The sequence below is a fragment of the Sorex fumeus genome, unplaced genomic scaffold (genome assembly GCF_029834395.1).
Source record: "Sorex fumeus unplaced genomic scaffold, SorFum_2.1 ptg000024l, whole genome shotgun sequence".
NCBI lineage: Eukaryota > Metazoa > Chordata > Mammalia > Eulipotyphla > Soricidae > Sorex > Sorex fumeus.
The window spans coordinates 55585936-55599397 of NW_026606081.1; positions in this window are offsets into that span (position 1 = coordinate 55585936).

A 13462-nucleotide genomic window follows, 5' to 3' on the forward strand; every position below is an offset into this window, starting at 1 on the left:
GCCGGGGGCGGACACGCTCCCTTCGCTTCTTCCTGGGCTCCCCCCAGGGCTGCTCTGACCAGTCCCTGGACTGGACCCCATTGCTGGGACAGCTGTCCACTTTTCTACCCAGCTAAGAACTGGTCCACTGGGTGTCCCTGGGTTCAATCTTGGCCCTGCAGGGTCCCCTGAGCACAGAGCTGGGAGTGGTATCTTGAGGACCAAACCCAACACACACCCATGGGTGAGCACGTGACAAGCCCAAGAGCTCCAGCCAGACTCTGTGTGACCACAGCTAACCCTTCGCGGAGCAGATGGCCTCTTTCACTGCTGTCCCCATGGCCCTTCTGCCCAAAGCACTCAGGGATCACTCCTGGCTGGGCACGGGGGGACCATATGGGATGGTGGGGATCAAACCTGTGTTGGCTGTGAGCAGGCAAATGCCCTCCCTGCTGTACTATCACTCCAGCGCCCTCCTGCCTGACACTGTCCCTCATCCCCACGCCCCCCACCCCCTCCAGGACCAGCACCCCAGGACCAGCACCCCATCTGAGGGACACAAGTGCCCTCTCGGCCTCCATGGGAGCCTCTGCTGTGCCCCAGACTGACAGACTGTGGGCAGTACCGGGCAGCAGTGGGGCCGTCTCATCCCCCCATGGCTGAGAACGGTGAGTGGCACCTCACTCTCTGTCTCTCCTCCCCGCCACCTCCTGTGACTATGTCACTGCAGATGGGAAGTCATGTCACACAGATTCTGAGCTTGGGTGGCGTGCACTGGGTGGGCCCGGTTTCTCCTCAGGGCTGAGGAACACGCCCTCGGAGCAGGGTGACAGCGTAGTCACCGCTGGGGAAGAGGGGCAGAATGGGTGAGAGACAGCCACGCGGGCGTCTGACAAAGCAGACGAGACAGGGGTGGCGAGCACGTGGCCTTTCGGGCATGTGTGCTCTGGAAACCGGCAGCCATGCACCCCCGGGTCCCCCGCCCCCGGAGACATCTACCCATGCCCCGTCTGGGGACGACCCCGTGGGCTGCACATCCTTAATAGCAGAAGAGCTTTCCGACCCCTCACCTCGGTCCATTTCCCTCCATTAAGGCATTGCATTATCCACTTAGCAAAACATGAATCATAAATGAAATATTGATTCAAAAAATCACCAACTGCTTTACATTAGGGAAAAAAAAATAGATAATTCTATAAAGCGAACCAGCTTCAAGGCTCCAGTCAGAATTCATACCACTTAAATGTCCCAGGCTGTTCCCACTTGAGCGGAATCGACTCCACAGGTTCCTGGACCGTCTTCGTTCAGATCATTTTGTGTTTAGGATCTTAACAACTATTTGTTCTCCGAGTTACGACATAGCAAGCAGCTGGTGAATGGATTCCTTTATTAAGCGAACAAGCACCTTCCCTCCCTTAGCTGCTGGGCAGCACCAGGCAGTGCTCAGGGGCTGCTTCTGTTCTGTGCTCACAGATTCAGGGTGTGGCCGCATCAGGCCGTCTGGGCCTTCCCCTCTCTTCTCAGCCAGGCCAGCCCACAGTGTGGGGGGGAGGGGGGAGAAGGCAGGAGATGGCATGGGCACAGAGAGAGTCAGGGACCAAGGAGGGGGAGACAGAGTGACAGAGACAGTAACAGAGCGACAGATACAAGATGGTGAGAGAGACAAACAAGAAACAGACAGTGAGACACAGAGACTAAGGGGCGGGGGGCTTGTTCACTGGCCAAGGACTGGGTGAAGGGGTGTGACACAGAGGTCCCAAGTGTCCCTCACTCCTCTGCCCTGGACCCTGGCAGGCTGGGGGCATGGTTACTGCACAGCCCTGAAGGCACAGCCCAAGTGCTCCTGTCCCCGTGGGAATCTGTCCTGGGTGAGGGCCTGGGGCTATCTCTCCTGTCCAGTTCTCCGAGTCTGTGGAGGCCACCAGACCTGTGGTCTGCTCTGCCATGGGGTCACCAGTAACCCCTGGGATCTTCTTCAGTGGTGACCTCAGCTCACAGCCCCCCTGTTTGAGCCAAGGTCTTGACTCAGGGCAGAAATCCATCACCCCCTCCCCCAAAAGCAGCCTTCCTAATATTTCATGCGGGCTTCTCAGAACTAGTGTGTGTGTGTGTGTGTGTGTGTGTGTGTGTGTGTGTGTGTGTGGTGGGGGGAGACACACAGCAGCATTTTCCCTGAGGCTCAGAATTCCAGCCCATACCGGAGTCCCACACGCCGGATCCCCTCACACCTCATGGAGGCTGCACACCTTGATCCTACACTCCGGACTCCACACACCTCATGGACCCTGTGGCCCCGAATCCCACACACCTCTCGGATTCTGCCCGCAATTCCCACACTCCTCAGAAATCCCACACCTCTGGATCCCACACACACCAGTTCCTGCACCTCTGGATCCCACGGGACCTCTTCTCTGAGGAGGAGAGAGGGGAACCCAGGGGAGGTCACTTTCCACCATGCCGGCCATCGTGAAAGCCTGATGGCATGCCACGTGGACAGCACAGGGAGAGGTGGCCTCTGCCATGGCCAAGGGACCCCACCCGAATGCTGTCTGCCCATCTCAACAACCATGGGTGCCCTCTAAGTCCATGGGACTGTCCCAGGCCCTGACCTAGCCCTGGAAGGACGGGCGGGGTTGGTGGGGGAAACTAGGACTGGGTTATGCCTGCCCAAGCCTTCTGCCCTCCCTGTCAAGACCGACACACTCGCTGGAACGCGGGCCGGAGCTCAAGTTCTACGTCAGCCCAGTGCTCTGAGAGAAGAGCATGAGAGCGACAGGCCTGCCAGGGCGGCTCGCAGCCGCCGTGTGACCCCAGCCCTGGGGACACCCCCACCCCTGGCTACATGCATGCTGGGCGCGAGCATCTGGCAGCCTCAGACCTCGGGGGGCCGCGTGTCTCCCCCCTCCCTGCACCTTCTCAAGAGAAGGAAGTTTTCGAAGGAGGGGGTGGAATGAGTCATGTTTCCGCGGGTAAAAAAAGATCATTTCTACTGTAGCAGGAAAAAAAAGCCACTTGGCTCTCCTCGAAGATCAGGAGATTGGAACTGAAGAAAACAAAGTGAATCAACATGGAAAGGGCATGTGGGGTCACAGGGAGAGGTCGCAGAGCCACCTGCGCTCCAGATGATCGTCCAGGCAGCAGAGACCACCGCAGCTCTGCTCCTGGGGTCTGGGATGGAGCTGGCAGTGCCGTGGGTCTGCAGCACTGGGATTCTGGGGGTCTGCTGCAGCTGCCCCCAGACAAGGAGGCCTCCGTCTGCCCATTTGCCTCACACTAAGCCTCAGGGTACTGGAAAGGTCTCCTTTCCCTTGGGGAGGGGGCTGGGTGGGGATCCCAAGGAGAGTTTGGGAGCAGATCAGGGCTCAGGTCTAGTGGTTTGGGGGTTACTGGGGACCCACAGCCATGGACGGGATGGTGGCAGGAGGGAAGGGTGTGTCCAGTCCCTGAACTGTCTCCAGCCTGGGACTTCCTGAGTGGCACCTGAGCAGCCTCTGCCCATTTTCATGCTGTGATTTGGGGTTCCTCGGGATAAAGCCAGAGCACAGAAATGAGTGATGGGCCCCCATCAGGACCCTGATCCATCTCACAGGACCCCTGCGGACACTTGGGGTCGGGTCTCAGTGGCTGCCTAGCATATACGCGCAACCCCTTTAGTGGGGCATCGCCCAGCACCTGCTGTTCTCTGGGAGTCTCTGGATCTCTGTCAGTCCTTGTGTCTGGCCCCCAACTGTGACTCTGGGTGTCTGGGTCCACCCCTTGCCAGTGCATCCTGGTGTCAGGCCTGGCCCCTCTCAGCTTTCCTGGACAGGCAGTGGCTGATGAGACAGCGCTGACTCCCCCAGATGTGCCTGAGAGGCCAGTTCCCCCGAGCTACTCCACGATTGGTTTCTGGGACTTTGATTAAAAAAAAAAAAGAGCAAGAGCAAATAGGAAGAAATAAATGAACATCTGTTCCATCTGACTGTGAATGCAGAGGGTCTGTCAAATAAGTCTCTGTACATTTTTATGTATTCAAGATGTCTCATAATAAAAATAATCTAAGCACATCCATAAAAAAAGAGCAGGCTGGTGGGAGGCAGGGAGGAGGAGGGAGCCCACAAATGCCACCCTGCCTTCTCCCAGGGGGAAACTCAGACTCCGGAGTCCAGGGTCTGAGCTTAGGGATGCTTGTGTCTGAGCAGCCTGAGGGGGTGGTAACATGAGGGTCAGGGACGAGGGGGGGAAGGATGGAGGGAGAGAGAGAGAGAGAGGGAGAGAGAAAGAGGTGAGGGAGAGAGGGAGAGAGAGGGAGGAAGGGAGAGGTATGGAGAGGGAGGGAGAGAGAAGAGAGAGAGAGGGAGAAGGAGGGAGAGAGAGGAAGGATGGAGAGGGAGGAAGGGAGAGAGAGAGGAAGAGAGAGGGAGAGGGAGAGAGAGAGGGAGGGAGAAGAGAGGGGGAGGGAGAGAGGGAAAAAGGAGAGAGAGAGGGAGGGAGGAGAGAGGAAGGATGGAAAGGGAGAAAGGGAGAGAGAGGGAGAGGGGGAGGGAGGAGAGAGGGAGAAAAAGGAGAGAGAGGGAGGGACAGAGAGGGAGAGAGGGAGGGAGGAGAGAGAAGGATGGAAAGGGAGGAAGGGAGAGAGAGGGAGAGAGAGAGGGAGAGGGAGGGAGGGAGAGAGGGAGAGGGGACGAGGCTAAAGGTGGAGAGGAGGGCTTAGAGCTCAGGGTAGAGAGGAATAAGATGGGGGAGGGCAGGGTCACCTCTCATTGCTCTGGAGAAAACCACAGCCCTCCACCAGCAGAAGGTACCAGAAGTGAGGAGGGCTGTCTCTGTCCTGTCACTCTCTGTCACTCTGAGGCGCCTGACCTGCTCTCAGGGACCGCAGGAAACCAAACCAGGTGAAAGCAAAGCGATGAGGAATTCTCCCAAGAAAACTCAGTGGAGGATTTATGACCGGCCACCGAGAGTGGAAGAGCAGCTGTGGCAAAACCAGCCACCACATCCCTGAGAGAGATGCTGACCCTCAGTCGTGTCACCTGGCCGGTCCAAGCCCCGGGAGTGACCATGGGCACTGACAACCCCCACGGCCGCAAGGACCCCCTCCCCGGGAGGAAGCCAACTGCCCTGACGGGCAGGGCTCAGAGCACCCTCCCCACGCAGTCACTCACCCTGCAGCTGTCCACTGACCCCAGCGTGGCCAGTCCAGGCCTCTCAGCGCAGGTGCGAGGGCGCACTCCGGGGTTGGACCCGAACTCAGACCCGGGGTAGGGAGCTGGGTGCGTCCCGGGGGTCAGGACCCAGCACTTGGCTGGACCCACAGATCCGCGCCTGCGCACAGGCGGGCCTCGGAGCATGTGTGCGTGCACCTGTGTATATGTGTGCGCACGTGTGCAGACCTACGTGCCCGTGTTTACGTGCACGTGTGTGTGTGCACGTGTGTGCCGACAGGTGACCGCTATCAGGCAGAGCAGGTAGGCTGGGGGAGGCAAGGGAGCTCCCAGACGAGGGCCGAGAACCGCCCCCCTCCCCGCCCGCACCTTAGGAGGGGACAATTACAGGGGCCTCGTTTCCACCCGGAGCGCCGGTGCCGGGCAGGGTTCGGTGCAGTTCCGTACCAGGAGCTCCCCTCTGCCACTGGATGCACAGGAGAGACGCCCAAAACACCAGCTCGGATGGACGCACAGTTGTGCCGAATTGGGGCGAGGGTGCCCAGGATGTGTCCACTCGGACTCCCGGCCTTGCTGCAAAGTCCTGGGCCCCATAGGACGGTGAAGGGTCACCCAGAACAACCCGAGGGAACGAGGCAGAAGCTGGTACCCCGGAACGGCCTCCAGAAGCGGGGGCAGCTGGCGCGGAGCCGGGGTGGGGGTGGGGGTGGGGGTGGGCAGAAACCTGCATTGGGAGGGCGCCTCCAGCAGAGGGCGCTGCAGGAGAAGCTAGAACCTGGGGTGGGGTCCCCCAGCTTCTTAGCACCCACAAACCCAGCAGAGGGAGGAAATGATGTGGAGAATGTGGATCAGACAGGCAGAGGGTTTAATGTGGTTTGTGGAAATCAACCAGATGATATATAATTTATATTATAAAGCACATTATCGTAGATTTACATCTACCGCTTACAACATGTTCTCCCGCCTGCCTTCCTCCCGGGAGGATCTGGGAATTTCAGGATGACAGGCGGGGCGACAGGCAGGCTTCCTGGAAGGGGCCCTCGGGATGGGCAGGCAGATCTGGGTCTCCCCTCTGCCCCCCTGTACCTCAACTCCTGGCTGAGTGGAACAGCAGCCCCCCGGCCCCCCCTCGCCAGCACATGGGCCAAGGGGTCCATTGTGTGGTTGTGAGCGACACGAGCAAACGGACAACAACAGGAGCTCACCAGCTGCTGGGGACAGCACTGAGGTTGGCTGCATGCCAGGCAAGTACACACCACTGTTCTGTCGCTCTGGCCCGGGTGTTCACAGAACCAGGAGGGGGAGAAGGGCAAGGGCTCTGGCAGGGGAACAGGCCCGTGGCGACCCTCCGCAGAGTAGGACAGGAGCAGAGACGAGCGGGGCACAGTAACGGTTTCAATAGGCAGCAGGCACGTCCCTACACTCTGCACCTGCCATCCTGGCTGCCACGATCCTCCATGCAGCATGCATGACAGCGTAGCCCATCCCACATGCTGATCCCGGGGCGGTCCCCCCAGATGCACAGCTGCTGCCCGTGCAGCCCGATTCATGGACGCCGAGCACTGGAGACTCCGCTGTCCAGGATCTGAGGGCAGCCATGGTCGGTCTGGGCCCATTTCACATCCAAGCCCCCTCCCCCTTCTTCCCAGATGCGCTGGCAGAGCCTGCACCATTCCTGCACGGTCTGAACCTTGTGGGAAGTTGGGGTTGGCAACTCTGAACCCCAAAGCTCAGAGCTGTATGGGTGAGCAACAGACATGGCAGCAAGAAGCTGCCCCTGCCCCCTCCCACTGCCATCCTGCCGGCAGGCTGCCCGTCCTCCCGCTGAGGCACCTTCCAGGGGACGTTTGCACCAGCACCTTCTCTTGCTCGAGACTTTCTCTTTGTCTGGTTAGATGCAAAGGCACAACCGAAACAGCCACTGCTGGGCCAGCGTGGCCTAGGAAGTGACCTCAGAAAACCCGAACTGACATGTGAGCTGCCGCTTGCCACTGCAGAAGGCCACAGCAGGCCACGGCAATCGCGGACAAACCCTGACACAACAGAAGTGAATCCCGGCACACTCGGGGGTGGCAGCAGATCTGGCCGCCAGTGTCAGCACATTATTGGATTCACATGTCCAGTTTTCAACAACAAAAGTCATCAGGCTTGAGGGGAGCAGCAGAGCAGGGTTCCCTTCCAAAGGAAAAGTCACACAGCAGTGGAGTCCTGTGACTCAGTCTTTGCTAGATCCCTGTGGGTGAAAGGCAGGTGATGGGGTCCCACAGTCAGGGTGTGTGTGAAGCCCCTGCCCTTTTCGGGGACTCTGGTGAGGCCGAGAGGCACAATGAGGAAGGGAAGCTGTACCGGAGCTTCAGACCCAGGGACAGACGGAGGTGGACACTGGGTGAGGCCCTGGCATGTGCTGAGGGCCCCTGAAACCATGTCCACAGGTCTGGCAGGAGGGACAGTGAAGGCAGAGAACAGGCCTGAGGGACCACAGACACTGTCCAGGACACCCCCACAGGCACTGCTGGGGACCCAGTGTCGGACAGGCACAAAGGAGCGAGAGGTGGTGTGACGAAAAATGACCCTAACTGCAGCTCAGTGCTCAGGGATGGGCCGTATGCTCCACCACTGACTGTGACTGCACTCACTCCATCACCCTGTTGCTGTCTGTGCGAGACACCAAACCACACGGTACATTACTGTAAGACACCAAATACACCGTGTGGTACTGAGCTGTGTGCCAGGACACCAAACCACACCGTGTCATACTGAGCTGTGCGCCAGGACACCAAGCCACACCGTATGGCACTGAGCTGTGTGCCAGGTCCCAGGATGCTCTGCTCTACTGTAGCCTCCCACACTCTGTGTCACGCATGGAAGCGCAGCTGTCCGCAGCACAGTCAGTGCCCACTGCCTTCCCGCACCAGGTTCCACCACACTGCGTTACACGCAAATTGTCCAGTCCCCCGCTGGACCGGTCCACCCTGTGTTACAGCCCACACCAGCCCAGTGCGGTCCTGCCTCTGCCTGAGTCTCTCCACCGTGTCACTGCACACTGCCCCTGCTGCATGTGGCACACTGTGCTCAGTGTCACATGCTCCTCCACAGCTGGGACACCTGGGTGGGCCCACTCTTTCGGGGTGGCGCTGCCCCAGGGATGCTCCCGCTCTTGGCGGGGCTGCGCCCGCTGGCCTCCTGCTGACCACCAACCGGCCCGCCCAGCTCCTCTGTAGAACTTGCAATGGGGCTCCCCGAGAGAGGGTCCTCGCTCCCCTTTCAGCCAGGATGCTGTCTGAGTGTCGCACGAGTCTGGCTCCAGGGGATGGCACTAGGGGACAGGATTTCCCACCGCTTCCTGCCAGGGGCCCGGCTGGCTCCACTCATTCAGTGAAACAGAACTGCCTCCTGCTGCCCCGCAGCCGCAAAGCCTTATTTCTGGTTTCCGGTGTGGCTGGAAATTTGAGCCCGTCTACATTTTCAGGATCACATGAGTGGGAAGGTCCGGAGGCTCCTGCTTGCCCGGACCACAGCTCCTTGCTGCTGCCTAACCCGCATGGAGCAAGAGGCTGCTCAGAGTGGAGGGCGCCTGCCCGCGGGAGTGCGCGTGACTGTGGTGTGAGTACGAGCCATGTGTGTGCAGGAGTGCACATGTGCAAAGTGTACGCATATGTGGTGTGTGCATTAGTGCATGCGTATCTGTGTGTACATGTGCATGGGGTGTGTGAGCGTGAGTGTGTGTGTGGTGTGATGCACGTATGTGTCACTGTGGTGCATGTGTGTGTCTGAGTGTGCGATCTGAGTGTGAGTGGGGCATGTGTAAGAATGAGCATGTGTGTGTAGGTATGTGTGACGCATGCATGGTATGTTTGTGTGTGGCATGTGTTTGTGTGAGTGGGGCGCATATGTGGTATCTGAGTGTGGCATGTGTGGTGTGTGGGAGTGTGTGTCATGCATGGTGTATAAGAGTATGTGTGTGTGTGTCTGAGAATGGCCGCCCCCACGCACACACACTTTCTGTGTGATTCAGGCAGCGAGAGCTGGTCTGTCTGTCTCGTGTGTCCCTGCTCCTGAGGGCTCATGTCACTGAAACTCCAGGCCGCCCAGAACTAGCCTCAGTCACGCCTTGGGCCCAGTCTCTGCCCTCCAGTCCCCCCAGAACTAACCACAGCTCCCGGAGCTCCAAAGCAACCTGCCCGGGGGTGCCCATTTCTGTGGGGGAGCAAGGCGCAGGCTCTGGGGTTCAGACAGTGGCCAGCAGAGGGCAGGGCCCCCTCCCTGCTCCTGCTCCAGACCCCTCTCACATCTGGGGCCTCCTGGGTCTCTGGGGGCGCCAGCCACTCCCAGATGCAGGACGACAGGGCCTGCACCCCAACTTTCTCTCATTGCTTAAGGAGCTTAAGGGCTTAGTAATCGGTCAGTTAAGGGGCCCCCAGCTGGCCACCACTCACCACCCTCCATTTGGGGTGTGTCAGTCCACAGGCAAAGGGTCCTAGCAAAGGTGCCACTTCAGTGGCGGTGGAGAGCAGAGGAACCCAGGGGCTGAGAGGAGCAGCTGGGCCCACTCCACAGCCGTGAGAAGCTGCCCATTTGCTCAAGGATGCGATTTCCCCAACGGAGACAGAAAAGGAGAACAGACACAGTTTATGGAGGGGACAGAAACCAGAGCCTTTGCAGGGACACCTCGAAACACTGGGTCAGAACGCTCCATCACACACACCTTCCAGAGAGAGAAACCCGCCAGCCTTTACTCAGCGCTCTGTGATCACAAGACCTAAAAAAACAGTTACACAGAAGGGAAGGGATGTGGTCCACTCTCCCTCCCAAGCACAGTGAGAAAAAACAATAACAAAAAATCAGAATATTATAGAGAGCGTATGGTCAGGGACCCCCCCCCCCCCAAGAACATGCTCAAGAGATCAGAGAAGGTGAACCTCCCAAATTAGTCTCTGTCTGAGAACACATGACAGGTTCTTCGTCTGATGAACTTGCTGGCAGCGCTCACGCTCTGCTCTGTGCAGACCCACAAACCCTGGATCGAACACAGGACAAATAAGATCTTTAGTTTACGTGTGAGCAAATTGGGACAGTGTGGGGAGCCACGGGGCCACACAGGAGTGAGCATGTGAGGACGTGCACGGTTCCCTGGGCCTGGACTCCGAGCGCCATCTGACACGAATCCATATCAGGCATTAGGGGGTGAAGTAAAAACAGCATGTCCCATCTAGTGGCATCTAGGTCAGTGACGACCTTCACTGATTGCAGGCTGGGAGGGGATGGGGCAGAGGTCTGAGTTCCACGAGGAGCACATTCCCCCAGCAGGGCAGGTGCGACCCCACAACAGCAATCACCAAACAGAAGCCGAAGGGTCTCAAGGCCCTAATGTGTGGCCCAGCCCAGCACCCGAAGGAACAGAGCCCAGCTGTGTTCACAGGTCGCTCGCTGAGTGATGGTGCCGGGGGTTGGTCTGGAGGTGTCTCTCCAGAGGTCCTCTGGGCAAGACTGAGAAACCGCTGCCACCTGGTGGTCGCCTGCCCTAATTGCAGGGTCAGTTCCACAGGGCGGAGAACCCTGCAGAGCCGTATCCTCCCTCCCCCTCCAGCACCCACTATTTCTTCCCCCACCACATTGTTTATGGAAAGGGGTCGCAGTTCATCGAGCCATCTCATCTGTGAGCTGAATCACGGGGCCATGAACATGCAATGTCCCCACCCTCCCTTGGTCACTCCCATCACAGGACACCACTTCCGGGAGACAACATCTCACTTCTACACGCGTGGGGAATGAGCAGCGTGGAGCTGGCCCAGGGCTGACACCAGGGTTCCAGCCATATCCCAGGGTCCCAGGGGACAGGGTCTTGAGGGTGCCCCAGGACTGAGAGTGGGCGAGGCAGAAAGCCCAGAGCTGGGAGCCTCCATGCTAGGGCTCCAGGACCAGGCAGAGGCCCCTCTCCCTCCCACTGCTTGTCCCACGCCCAGGCCCACCCCACACCCCTGCAGGGCACTGTGGCCTGTGAGCAGTGTTTGTGGGTCGGTCTGACTATTTTTAGACCTTCAGCAAGTAAGAACCGGCTTCATGGATCCAGTCCCAAACTTTCCCCAATGTTTGGGGGTGATCCAGACTTGTGGACTCCTCGTGCTTCAGGGAATGATGTCAGGCGGGGAAGGACACAGCTGGAAGGTTTCATGGGTGTGCAGGAGAGGCCGTTTCCCAATGCACCAAAAGAGCTGAGAAGTGCAGAAAGGCGAGGAGCTCACCAGTCCCTGGGTCCCGGTGATGACTCCCAGCTCTCACGGCCCTGGGGAGTCCAGTGGGCAGCAGGAGGCCTGTTCTTCGTTCCTGCTACCCCTGACACTCTCCCCACCCAGGGGTCACTGAGCGCAGGGGGTGGTCAATTCCCCAAGATAAGAGTTGGGAGAGTTGGGGACCCAAGGCAAATGTACAGTCTCATGATCACACTGAGTGAATGGGCAGAACATGGGACACAGTGGGAGGTGGGGACTGTGCCGAATGACCATGCAGAGGGGAGCAGGCCTCAGGGAGCACCCAAGGGTGCCGGTGGGGGGAGGTGGAAGTAGACAACTGTTTGGAGGGTTTAGGAAGGGGCTCCCTCCTTCCTGCCCTCACAGATTCTGCAAGAGCCCTCTCCCCTACTGTACCACTGTTTTGTTCGATGCTGAACCCTCCTTCGCCATTCAGCCCTGCAATTAATTGACCCATGTCACATTGGGATGGAGAAGAGATGGATGGACAGGTGGATAAAGAGGATGGAAGGACGGATGGGTAATGGGTGGGTGAATGGGTGATGGACATGTAGACGGATAGTGGATGAATGGATTATTGATGGACGATGGGTGATGGATGAGTGATGGGTGATGAACAGACTATGGATGGATGACAGATGGATGATGAAGGGATGGACTGAATTAGAATGCAATGGTAGATGAAGGATGGATGAAGCAGCCAATCAGAAGTCCACCTGTGAGCCCTTATGTCCGCCCGCCAGTACCTGGGGCTGGCATTCCCCCACCCCCCACACACTCAGCCTTGTCTTCCCTGTGCTGCGTGGGTGTCGAGTGACACCTCCAGAGCTGACAGGGAAGCTGGAGAGAAGGAGGCAGTATGGGGTCATATGCCAGCCATGGTCCACCCTGACCCGTGCTCTCTCTGTTCCTTCAGGTGCTGCTTAAAAAAGATCGCAGGAGTGACGACACTGCCTTCAGCTAGAACCCTCTCGACAGCTCATTTCCATTTCAGTATTTGAGTTCTGCACGTAGAAGACTTTCATAAAGGACACAAAAAGAGTATTTAAAGTTAGAAAACTCATATCATAAATAACGCGCCTTTTAGATTTTGTTTGCCAGACCAGGAGGTGCTAGCAATTTGCTCTGTTTTTAAAACAATCATTTAAATGCTCTGCTCCGGGACTGCAGTGATAGCACAGAGGGTAGGGCTTTTGCCTTGCACACAGTCGACCCGGGTTCGATTCCCAGTATCCCATACGGTCCCCTGAGCACCGCCAGGAGTAATTCCTGAGTGCAGAGGGAGTAACCCCTGTGCATCGCCCGGTGTGACCCAAAAATAAATAAATAAATGCTCTGTTCCTGGGCCGGATAATAGTACAGTGGGTAGGGTGCTGTGATTCCTGGGTGCAGAACAAGGAACGACCACCCCGAGCACTGACGGATGTGCCCCTCCCTCCAAAAGATAAACCCCTGATTCTTCACAACCAATCATTTATTCACGGTTCTGTCGACTGACCGACAGAAGCAGCCTCTGTGGATGGGTGGACAGACGGATGGACCTAGGACTATGGGGACTCGCCAGGCCGGGAAGCTCAACCAGCAACACTGCCAAGTCAGGGCTAACACAGAAGAGCCAAGATGACAACTTGCATAAAGTACAAAGAGAGCAGAGCACGCAGCTTGGACCCCGAGGAAGGGCCTGGTCTGCACGGCAGGAGCCCGGCTCTGGGCCTGAGAACTCACAGTCACCGAGCTGCAGAAACAGGCCACAATACGGGGCACACAGGGCTGTCCTCTACCTAGATCGACCTGATTAGAAGGTAGACTTCAACTGTGCCATACAGGAATCAACAGCCACAGTCAACTAGAAAGTTCGATACCCTTCTGGTGGCACTTAACAGTGGTACCTACATAAGGTCATCACATCGACATGTCTATGTAAGGTCATTACACCTGCAGGGGTGTGAGCACGGAAACCCAGGTTTCCTCTACATGGGAAAAGAAGAAACGTATAATGCAAAAGCAGGGGTGCTGGAGTGAGGGTACAGCAGTGGGGGGCACTTACCCTGCTTGCAGCCTATCCAGGTTAAATTCCCAGCACAGCATAGG